General features: G+C 34.0%; 1 pseudogene; it reads right to left on the bottom strand.

Moving 5' to 3' along the window:
- Positions 1-304: 304 nt before the first annotated feature.
- LOC136978042 (5S ribosomal RNA) lies at positions 305-423 on the bottom strand (annotated as a pseudogene).
- Positions 424-11,693: the final 11,270 nt, after the last annotated feature.

Below are 11,693 nucleotides of genomic sequence, written 5' to 3'. Positions count from 1 at the left end.
CTCTCTATTTTTATCTCAATCACTATTCCCTCATATATAATAGGCTATTGTTTGATTTTGATGATAGCTGAAGTATGTTCTTTTAGACGTAATAAACGCATTTAAACGCGTTTATTACGTGTAAAGAACATTTTTTAATTGATACTTACCGAGAAGTTTTAAAACAATGTACAGAAAGCTAAAGGTTATAGAAAAGAAATGTTTGCTTGACATAATGTATTAAAGAAAAATTACTGCGCCAAGTGATAAATTTTATTAGACGAAAGAAAAAGAGATAGGTCGAAGAATGAAAGTAAAAGAATAGTGACAGCAGCACACGGTATTCCCAGGTCGTCTCCGCCCCACGTACTGAGCGGGCCCGACGCTCCTTGACTTCGGTGATCGGACGAGAACCGGTATTTTCAGCGTGGTATGGCCGCTGCCCGAGACAAATCGCCTGCACAGCATCACTTATGCATATTCATACCCAATTCGCGCCTCGAATATCGCTTTTTGTCCTTCTTCCCATCACATTCCACTTTAAACCAGGTTTTCTTAAAGCGTTCGATATTACATCGACAGGATCGATGGGGGAAAAAGTTCATTAAAAATTGACAATATCAGTCAATTTTACTAACTTAATAAGACTTAATCTTTAAATGTATACCGACTTTACTTCTTAGCATATTAGATTTTGTATTTTTTATTACGATGTTTTACGTATTTTAGTTATTTTGTTGATACTGTATTGGGGATATATTTGCGGCATTTGCTTTGGGTGATGTGCTGTAAATAACTTATAATTATTGCAATTTGATTTTATTTGTATTTTTTGTAACTTTATTTGAATTGCACTAATGTAATGTTTACAATTAATATTAATATGAACTTTTATGATTTACTTACAATACCTGATGTGTTATGGATAAAGTATTGTTGGTGTTTTGTTGCTATGCAATTTGTACATAATTTTGTATGAAACAATATTATGTACTCATTAAACAAATAATAAACTTTTTGCAATGGTAAAATGGCGCACAAACATAAACACAATTAGATAAGTAAGCCAATTACAGCTTGTTTCAATTGAAACGGGCTATGTTATTGGCTTGCTTATCTAGCTGTGTTAAAGTTGTTTTAATAGTCAACGCACTCATTATTTTTGAAATTTTGAATTTTTGGTTACGTATTCGATATCCCTTTTCCACTGTATCACTGAATGTTTTGTTTTCTTCTATAAAAACATTTCATGTCAATAAGGGAATGTCCAAAAATTACGTGACGCACATATATGGTGAGTGGGAAAGTAATCGTAACGATGCGTTACAAAGGGGTAGAGGGTTTACATAAACGTTACATAATGTTAGAGTCTCAACTCCGGGTAACAAAATGATTCATTTTGTTTTTTGAAGTGTTGCATAGCGAACAGTAACGTTTATGTCACTGCTTTGTACTGTACGTTATATATGTACAGTAATTAATTAAAAAAATTAAAATAATGTAACATTCGGTACCCGTTCTATATGTTATTCCTTAGTACAATTAAGGGGGTCTATCAAGGATAACTTATAGGCTACGTAATTTTGTGGGTGGGTAGGCTATGAGCCAGTGGCGTAGCGTAGTGGGGGCGGCAGGGGCGGCCCGCCCCGGGCGGCACTTTTAGGGGGCGGCAAAATTTCACAATAAATAATAATATCTTGTAAAAATACCTAAATAAGGGGGCGGCAAAATTTCACAATAAATAATAATATCTTGTAAAAATACCTAAATAAGGGGGCGGCGAAATTTTTCTCCGCTCCGGGCGGCTGACACCCACGTTACGCCACTGCTATGAGCGAGGCGTTGCAAAATGTTAGAGGAGTGGAATGGAAGTTGAAAAGTATAAAAATAGAATTACGTAATTTACAGACGATTTCTAGGGTTATGTTCTACTTGGCAGCGTCCAGCAATCGCTCGCCGACGAAAAGAATCTCTGTACGCAATGTGCGTACAAAGATTCTTTCCATCTTTTCAGCTTGCGAGAGACTTCTGTCTGGCGTGGTCGCGTGTTGTCTACAAAATGGCGACGAGACGACTTCGTCGAATGTCGAATGCATGAAGCTATAATATTTAACTGGAGCGGCAGCTTCAGTTAGATATTATAGCTTCATATTATTTTGTTGCTACTAGCAGAGCCCTCGAAACGGAAATCTTGGCTTCACTGTCGAACAAATTGCCATGTGAGAGGAAGAAAGTTTGTTTTGTTTTTGAACTTGACGTTTGAAAAGAGAAGGTAAAGGTAAAGAATGACATAAAAACGACAAAGTAAACACTCGAATAGGTTTATTTATCTTAGGCAGTGAGGCCACATTTCCTATAAAAAGTTTCATCCGTTTATCACTCGCTTCTGAGTAACTCTTCGATCTCACTTTTCTTAGTTTCTACTTAGCTAATCCAGATGGATTTGTTTTTTTTTTATTCGACGCAGAACCTGATTATAATAAAAAATATTTATCCGGCAATCTAGTCAGACCTCTACTAGGAGTACTTTTTGATGTTCTACTTGATTTTCCAACCAGGAAGTTCTATTTTACACGGATGTTTAGTTACACCTTATTAAAAATCTCAAGATCTTTTGATCTGATGTGGTTCAGCCGTAATATACCATATTGAAAAATATCCTTGAAATTATCTTTTCTAAGAATATTTTTTAAATGCGCTTTTTATTTTCCCCGCTGTTATGTGTACATATCAAGAAAAGTATTGAAATGTCAAATTTTACCTTCCCAGTTCTCTGCAAATCTCGCGTATGTGTTAGCATCTATTTCGTTTAATATTTCAGAAAGGAGTAATGATTAAGAAATGAAATTTGGCATGGTAGTAGCTTCTATATAACAGGGAATTGGTGCTATTAAATTTTGGTGGTTAAAGGTTAAAAGAATGGGGAAATACAGGGGGGTCACTTGTCATATATCGAGAGAAATCGGACTTTTTACTTTTATGACGATTTTATTTGATATTAGCATTTGCAAGTATTTTTTAAAATATAAAACCCATCTCTACTCTCAAAATTAAGCGTTTTGTCATTTTATAATAATAATAAATTCTTTTATGATAAAATTTCATAACAGATGGCACCACACACAATTTTAGTCATAATTAAAAATATAAGTTATTTTTTAAACAAACTTTCAGCCGAGAGGATTAAGCAACTCGTTGCTGAATATTTTATTTTTTGAATATCTAATTATTTGGCTGAGATAAAGCTGATTTTTGTGACATTGTAAAAAATTGTCATGAATGAAAAACTTCGGGTATGCGAGATTTAACGGCAAAAATCTGTTATGATGTACAAATATTTTTGCCCGAAATCCTACCGAAGCCAGTAATTTTCGTTAAAAGTTGGGTTTTGATAAGTCGTGATTTCTATAGGCAGCACTTTTCACCATTCTTATCACATCAGGGCAAATTTAACTGATTTAGCCGTGTTTTTATATGCTATTTAAATGTTCTATAAAAATGTGAAACCTGTGAATGGTCTTTTTGTTAACAAGTATTATTAAAAATAATAGTGTTTTACTAACTTAATAAACACTGTTGTTATTAAAGATGTAGTAATCGATTGATAATCGATTATCATATCTTAATCGATTTCTGTAATCGATTTTCATTTTTTAGGTAATTGCCCAGCACTAGTCGCTGCACGCTAAACGCGTTTACTCAGGACGCACATTTGCTAGAATCAGCTTGTCCGCTCCGCTTGGAAGCGCGTTCACGCCCGCGGTCTCTGGATGCTGCGTAGGAGGTATCCTAAGACATATCCTTAGTCCCGTATATATTGTGTTTCGTCCCTCACCACCCAGCTGTTTCCATTCTTAACTTGGTCAAACTCACTGTGAATATGGAAACGTCTTCTTAGTTATCACAGCATGGACGAATCAGAAGTTAAATAATAATAATAATAATAATAATAAATAACCTACTATGCTGGGACCAGACATATAGACCAGTAAGTACAGATGTCCGCTAAACCTAAGTTTTACTGTATTTATATATTTATCTCAAATTACCGAATTTATTGTAACTTTATTACTTTTTTAAAAAAAAAATCAAAATCATCCGATATTTGATTTATTAATTCGAATATAGACATTCTAAATCATAATGTTTCCTTAAATTTTCTTTAGTAGCTGTATTTTATGTTTATCAGGTGGTAGTCTCTTTAATCCGAATAACGATAGACTGTCTCACAGCTAAACAGGTTTAATAACTCCTTTATTGGCTTTTTAACATATGCATTTCGGATCAGTGTTATAAGTCCTGATCCCTCCTCAGTGCTCTAAGTTCTTCATATACTCCCCAATACCCATACAGCACTCTCCGAGTTCTGTTTACCTATCCGTTTGACAATATTGTTTAATTCCCTTTCACCAGTGTACCAACGGTAATGTGGCTTTCTTTAAAAGTATTCCAAACTCTTTCAAAATAGTTCTATAAACACACTTTTAAAATAATTCAACAAGCACAGTACAGTTTTCATCTGTACTGTGGAAAACATCCTAGAATTGTAAAACGTAGTGCTTGTTGAATTATTTTATAAGTGTGTTTATAGAACTATTTTGAAAGAGTTTGGAATACTTTTAAAGAAAGCCACATTACTGTTGGTACACTGGTGAAAGGGAATTAAACAATATTGTCAAACGGATAGGTAAACAGAACTCGGAGAGTGCTGTATGGGTGTTGGGGAGTATATGAAGAACTTAAAGCACTGAGGAGGGATCAGGATTTATAACACTGATCCGAAATACATATGTTAAAAAGCCAATAAAGGAGTTATTAAACCTGTTTAGCTGTGAGACAGTCTACCGTTATTCGGATTAAAGAGACTACCACCTGATAAACATAATGTTTCCTATTTTTTTTTCTTTTCGCCCTGTAGATACTAATAGGGTTTTTTCCAAATCTGTCTACAATGGGAGTGAGGGACGAGACAAACCTCATAAAAAATTTCTGGAGAGTTGCTCGCCTAGATTTGATCCCAGTACCCATGAATATGTTATTTAAATTCATGAAAAATGTATTCAAGCCTTAAAATTAATTTAGTAAAAATTAAAATTTTATTAAATAGGGTCTATATTTAAAATACTTTGTGTTTAAAAAGAATTTAGTGCAAAAGTATTAAATCTGAATGATTACTGTATATATCTTAAGCGAATGTCGTAGTATATTTTTATGTGCCTTCTTACATCATTATTACATCATTATTCTTACATCTGTAGACACTTAGTCTATACATATTATTTTGAATTCATTAAATATATTGATAAAAAATTTGTTGAAGTGAAACGACCTGTGGAAGCTAACCATGCTTAAAGCGACATCAGCGAGAAAGAATGCAGTACAACTTGCTTGAAATAAAAAAATGTACTACCATACAGGACTACTTGAAAATAATTTGTTCATGCTAATTAAAGTAGTTAACAGACTGATAAGTATAATATAAAATATGTAAAATATTGAAGAATAAATGTTAACTTATTCCATAATAAACTGCTAAATATTCTGTGTACTACAGATATGTATAATATGTAGTATAATATAAAATAATCCGACAGGTTTGGGACCGAATTGTCAGGATTTCTGGAAAAAATGAGTATTTACCACTACCACATCAAACAACTCTCTCTAAATACATTTAAGAATTAATCTCAACATTTGGCTTCGATGAAAATTTGTTTTCTAGTTTAAACAAAAAACTGGAAAATATGACTGAACAAGAAAAATATGGAGTGCTTTTGTTTAATGAACTGAAACTACAAAAACATATTAAGTTTCAAAATTCAACAGGTTATCTCGTAAAATTTGAAGACTATACATTAAATCAGACTTCAACCATAGAAGCAGATCATGCTTTAGTCTTTGTTTTGGCCACATCTAAATGGCTGGCAGCAATGCATTGAAACATTTACTGCTAAAAATGCTGTACCAGGAACCTTTTTTGCAAAACTGATATTGCAGGCAATAATTAAGCTTGAAGATTGTGGTGTCATAATGGTGAAAGTGACATCATAAACTATTTGGTTTCGACGACAAATTACTACTCTCGTTCACATATGAAAACTTACAAATGTCCTGATTACATGCTCTTTCATAACGCTCCTGATATGGAGTTGTGTTGTAGCCACTCTAATACCTCATGTTTAATGTTGGCACCCAGTCTGGTCAATAATATATTATTATTACTATATATATATATATATAATTATTAATATTTAAAAGAACTTATCATTATGGTAAATTATATATAAATAATAAATAAAAGAATTTATCAGGAACAACTTGAAGATTACTATGTAATGATTATTTGTTACTAATGTAAAAAATCATTGTAAAAAGAAACATCTTAAAGAAATGTTAATAATGCTCACCAAAATAACCTTACTTAGATATTTGTAACTGAACAATGGAAATTATTGGTTTATATCTTAAAAAATACACACACTCTTATTTATGTAAATTAGACTGGAAGGACAATTGGCTCAAAATGCATTTTTAATTCTTCATCTGCTAAATGATTATCTCTGCTTAACACTTTAATATTAACACTACTGAATATTTATTACAAGCAAATAAGAAAACAAATTGAAAGGTGAAAAATAAAGTTACAACACAATCATTATCTATTCAAACTAAAATCTGCGGTTAAAATTATTTAACTTTATTTTGTCGAAATTAACAAAAAGATTTGTGCAATCGGCATCGGCTTGTACAAACTTTAAGATACTCATGCAAAAGTTTATCTAATCATTTACAGATTACTAGTAATCTGATATATTGCTTACCTGAAATGAAATATTTCTGACAAACTCTTGTATTGATATTCACTTTATCCGTATTGAAATTTTTCCGGTTAATTCTCGAAAGCCATGCAGATTGCCTTCGTCGTGAAAGCTCCTCAGTTTGAGGTCCTCGATGACAAATAATGCTGGGAATTTTAAAAAATGATGTTTTTTTGTTCTTGAGTGAACTATCATTACACTCAATTACACAACAATTCACCATAATGATATTCATGACGAATAAACAACAAAGAACTCCAGCTAAAGCGAACATGAACACATATAAAACGCAAACCACAAAGATGGCACCGAACAATTGCGCATGCTCATGACATCACTCATGATGTCGACTTGAAACCTCTATCAACAAGTGTAAAAATGTGTAAAAGTGTAAAAGTGTAAGACAATCAACAAGTGTAAAAATTCCCGTGTTGTGTCATTCTACAGAGAAACGATTACGTTTTTTCCTATATAAAGTATTTTTGTGATTGGACCATTCTTTTTCGTGAATCAGCAGTGACCTCCGATCCCTACCTGAAAATATTGCAACACTATCTATTCGGAACTTCAACTGCCGCATTGGGTTTTGAGAGTCCGTGATGTGGACCTTGTGATTGACAAACGTTTTTCTGCAGATGAACTGTATCATGGCTATCAAAATCACGTGATCTTTGAATGTTTCATTTGTAAATGATAATATTACTCTTTCGGTCTTAAATACGTAGTACAGTTATCATAGAGAAAATTAATTTATTAAATTTTTAGTTAAAATAATTAGCAACTTTAATTAAAACATCAAAATGCTTTATGGAAATTAAATTATATATACAGGTATCCCTAGTATAATACGTTACGTTCCAGAAAAGTGCCGTGTTATAAAAATCCGTGCTATACAAAACAAAGGACTGATAAAATACATGAATTAGGTTCCCAAAATTAACAAAAGTTTATTCTTTTTTCGTTACTAAGGTTTTTTTTTATTTTGTAACTCTTTCCGCCCAGTGGGCACTAAGAGGGCCTCTTACAGCAAGCCCATTATGGGTTCGGCCAGGCCTACAATGGGGCGGCCGGGTGGTGAGGGACGGGGACCGACATATCCAGACGGACCACCCCCCGAAAAATTCCTGGGGATTTTTCGACCCGTCCGGATTCGATCCCGGGTCCCCCAGGGCGGCAGGCTGATAACCTTGACCGCTCGGCCATCCGGCCTTCGTTACTAAGGTTAATATCCTTGACGGCCGGATGGCCGAGCGGTAAAGGTGGCAGCCTACCGCTCTGGGGGACCCGGGATCGAATCCGAACGGGTCGAATAATCCCCAGGAATTTTTCGGGGGGTGGTCCGTTCGGATATGTCGGGCCCCGTCCCTCACCACCCGGTTTCGCCCATTGTGGGCCTGGCCGAACCCATAATGGGCCTACTAAAAGAGGCCCTCTTAGTGCCCACAGGGCGGAAAGAGATAAAAAAAAAAAAAAAAAGGTTAATATCACTTACTTAAAAATGTTTAAGTAACTAAATACAGAGATTAATCTATGAAAACAAAACAGTCTTAAAGGCTAAACTGAAAGCAACGACAACGACACTTAGTTGATTCTTTCTCACGACTGCCACCCGTTTTGTAGAGAAGCTAGTGAAACGTAAAAATCATGGCTACGAATCGAAGATAACGCATGTAGATATCTTTTAACTTTGTATTAAAATAATGGTTCGATATTGCTCTTTGTCCCAGTGTAAATATAAACGGGGATATTATAATGAACAGAAAATTCGTTTTCACAAGTTTCCAATAGCAATCAAATTAAGAAAAATATGAGTTTCGAAGTTAAAGATTGGAAAGAAGGTATAACGAAGTCGATGATTGTCTGCTCAGCAGTTGAATAAAAAGTTACTCAGTTTAAGCTGTGACGTCCTGTTATTTGTCCTACTGTATAGAAAAAAGGCTTTTTGAAAAAGAAATTACAGTGTTTTAGGTTTATCTCTATTTTCGTTATTATTTTTTAAAAATTTCAGTAATTCATAAACTTACTTCTGGCTTTTTACAAAGTAATGTTACTCTTATTCAAGCAATTCTTTTACATTTTTTATAATCCCGGGTAAGTCATATTGAAAGTAAAACATGTGAAGCAGGTTGAATAACTTTTCAATAAATTACACTTCGTTATTTACTTTTATCACAGCAATTTCTTTACCAAAACTTGAAAAAAGACAAAGGTGTCATTCCTGCAGACATAAAATTGCCAAAAACATTTTAATTTGAGCATAACATTTGTATTTGTAATATAGTATGTCCCATACCTAATTAACAGTAAATAACAAATTATATTATATAGAATTAGTTTTACATAAATTCTTTATAATTCACGAAGCTAGTAGTTATTTAACAGATAAATAAATACCTTTTATTTTTAGAGATTTAAGGAGGTAGTTTAGAAAAGATTAAGTAAATACCTACCTAATCTTTACTAAACTAAGCAAATAGGCGGATTCTGTACTTAAATACTCAGCAATCAAGTTTTTAGATTAGTAAGAGTTCAAATGAAAATTGATAAACTATTTATGACCGTTTTCATTGCGAGAACAGGTAAAAAGTGAAAATTGCTATATCCACTTGTGACCAACCATTTAATTATTAAAATGTATGTAGGTTAATTTAAATTCATCTAGGAGATAAATTTGTAATCCAATTCGTTGTTGTAATTTTAATAAATAGAAGACTAACAATCTTAAGGATTACTACATTGGCTGCCTGACAAGATTCACTTGGATCAGGCAGCCATCGATAAATCGTTAAGAAAAGTAAAGATTATTTGTTATAAAAGTCATTGATGTGTTAGTTATCAAACAACAGGATGCAAAATTCAGCGACCGAATGGCCGAGCGGTCAAGGTTAGCAGCCTGCCGCCCTGGGGGACCTGGAATCGAATCTGGACGGGTCGAAAAATCCCCAGGAATTTTTCGGGGGTGGTGCATCCAGATATGTCGGTCTCCGTCCCTCACCACCCGGCCGCCCCATTATGGGCCTGGCCGAACCCATAATGGGCTTGCTATAAGAGGCCCTCTTAGTGCCCACAAGGCGAAAAGAGTTACAAAAAAAGTATGCAAAATTCGTGGCGGGAAGCTTAAAATAATCAAATAAAAAATATGGTCAAAATAGGAACACTAGCGACAATAGGTAGCTTTAATTTGTAGAAAATTATGCTGTGCACCACATGCTTGCTTAAGTGAATACGGTAATTTTCTAGGTTTATATGGAACCGGTAACTACAAAACACCTTACATTTTAATTATAATGTTTATTCTTATCTTTAGAGCAATCTTCAAAAATATTATCCACAATTTCATAAAAAAGCAAATTTCAGCAAAATACAGTTATTTCAATAGCATCAGTAGTCAAACAATTCCTCTTTTTAACGTTCCTACTTTACTCTCTAGGCGTTGTGTGCTTCCCGTGGGTGATAACCCCGCGTTTCTTTATACAGCGCTCGAGAAGCGCTTTACAGCGACACACTGAAACTGGTTTCTAATTGGCCAACATTGCTCGTGACGTCTATTCGCTACACTCTGGCTGCATAAAGAAACGCGGCCTAACAGGAAAGCTAAGGGATAAAAAAAAAAATGCACTATCAGTTTTCATTAAACCTGACAAAAGACAGAAAATAAATTGAAAATTTCAATATTCTAAAATCCGTGGACAAATTTGAGATAACGCGCATGCTTACTTGAATAAAACAATATCGAATAAAGGAGTTTGCACTTAAAAGTTATAAAAATTTGTGCGGAGGATTTCCCAAATTCTCGAACCATATTGTAGAAATGCCGTGTTATACGAGGAATACCTGTATTTCAGACAAAGATAAAAACATAGTTTCATATCCCTAGTAAAAATATCAATTGACATCATTTCACACAATGATGCAAAAGGTAGGGATAGATAACAAATGATACAAGTGGATTTGTCAATAGAATATTTAAAATCAATTTATTTACAGATCTATTTCGTCATTTAATTTAAATGCTACAAAGTTTAGAAGTATTTCAAATGCTTTGGTTAACTTTATATCATTTATCATTATTGAAAAAGAGTTTTACACCTGAATTTCACGAGAAAACAACAAGGCTGACTTGCAAGTGATTGATTACAAAAAATACGTTTATATTTCGTCGAACTCGAATCCTTATTGTTCCTTCGACATGCGCTTACATACTCACATTTTGCTTTCCGAATGAGATTATTTCAGGAACAGCAAAGTAATTCTCTATTTGAGACAAAGAATTGTTTGTTTGGGGTAATACGCCTAGTAACGCCACTATCTCAGAACTATTTATTTGCATCAATGAAGTTTTCAATCGATGCGCCCATGACGTGGAATGAATACGACGCTGCCACTCCGTTGCTTGTTAGTCTCGACACCTGTCTTTTTCTGCGGACACTCTGCTGCCCAATGATCCAATCGTTTGCGCTTGTTACATGGAAATTTTTGCTTTGCCCGTTCCACTGGCATTTTTGTTTTTCCAGAATTCTGCTTTTTATACTCGCCAGAAACGACAATTGTATTTGTTTCTGTTGTGCCTTGATCATGCAGTTCAATCGTGCATAGTTTTTCAATGAGTAAATACAAATTTTGATTTTTTGACAGAATTATGTCCCAAAGGTCTGAAATTTTCATAGTCTTTTCACAATGTAGATAAAATACTTAATATCCCGTTTAGTATTCTTTCAAAGTATTTTCTTCGCATTTTGTTAATTCGTCGTTTAAATCCACAAATAACTTTTGCAATTTGGCAACATGTGTGCTAATGTCCTCTTTCTTATCCCGTTTAACCCGAAAGAAGGCTTCAATTAACATGTTCAAATGTTGCGTACTGCAACGCTCAAATCGCGCGCGTAATTTATCCCA

The sequence above is a fragment of the Centruroides vittatus genome, unplaced genomic scaffold, assembly GCF_030686945.1.
Source record: "Centruroides vittatus isolate TY-2023 unplaced genomic scaffold, ASM3068694v2 contig_484, whole genome shotgun sequence".
In the NCBI taxonomy this organism is placed as follows: Eukaryota; Metazoa; Arthropoda; class Arachnida; order Scorpiones; family Buthidae; genus Centruroides; species Centruroides vittatus.
Note: the sequence above shows the minus strand (reverse complement) of the source record. Positions and strands in the feature narration are given on the sequence as shown.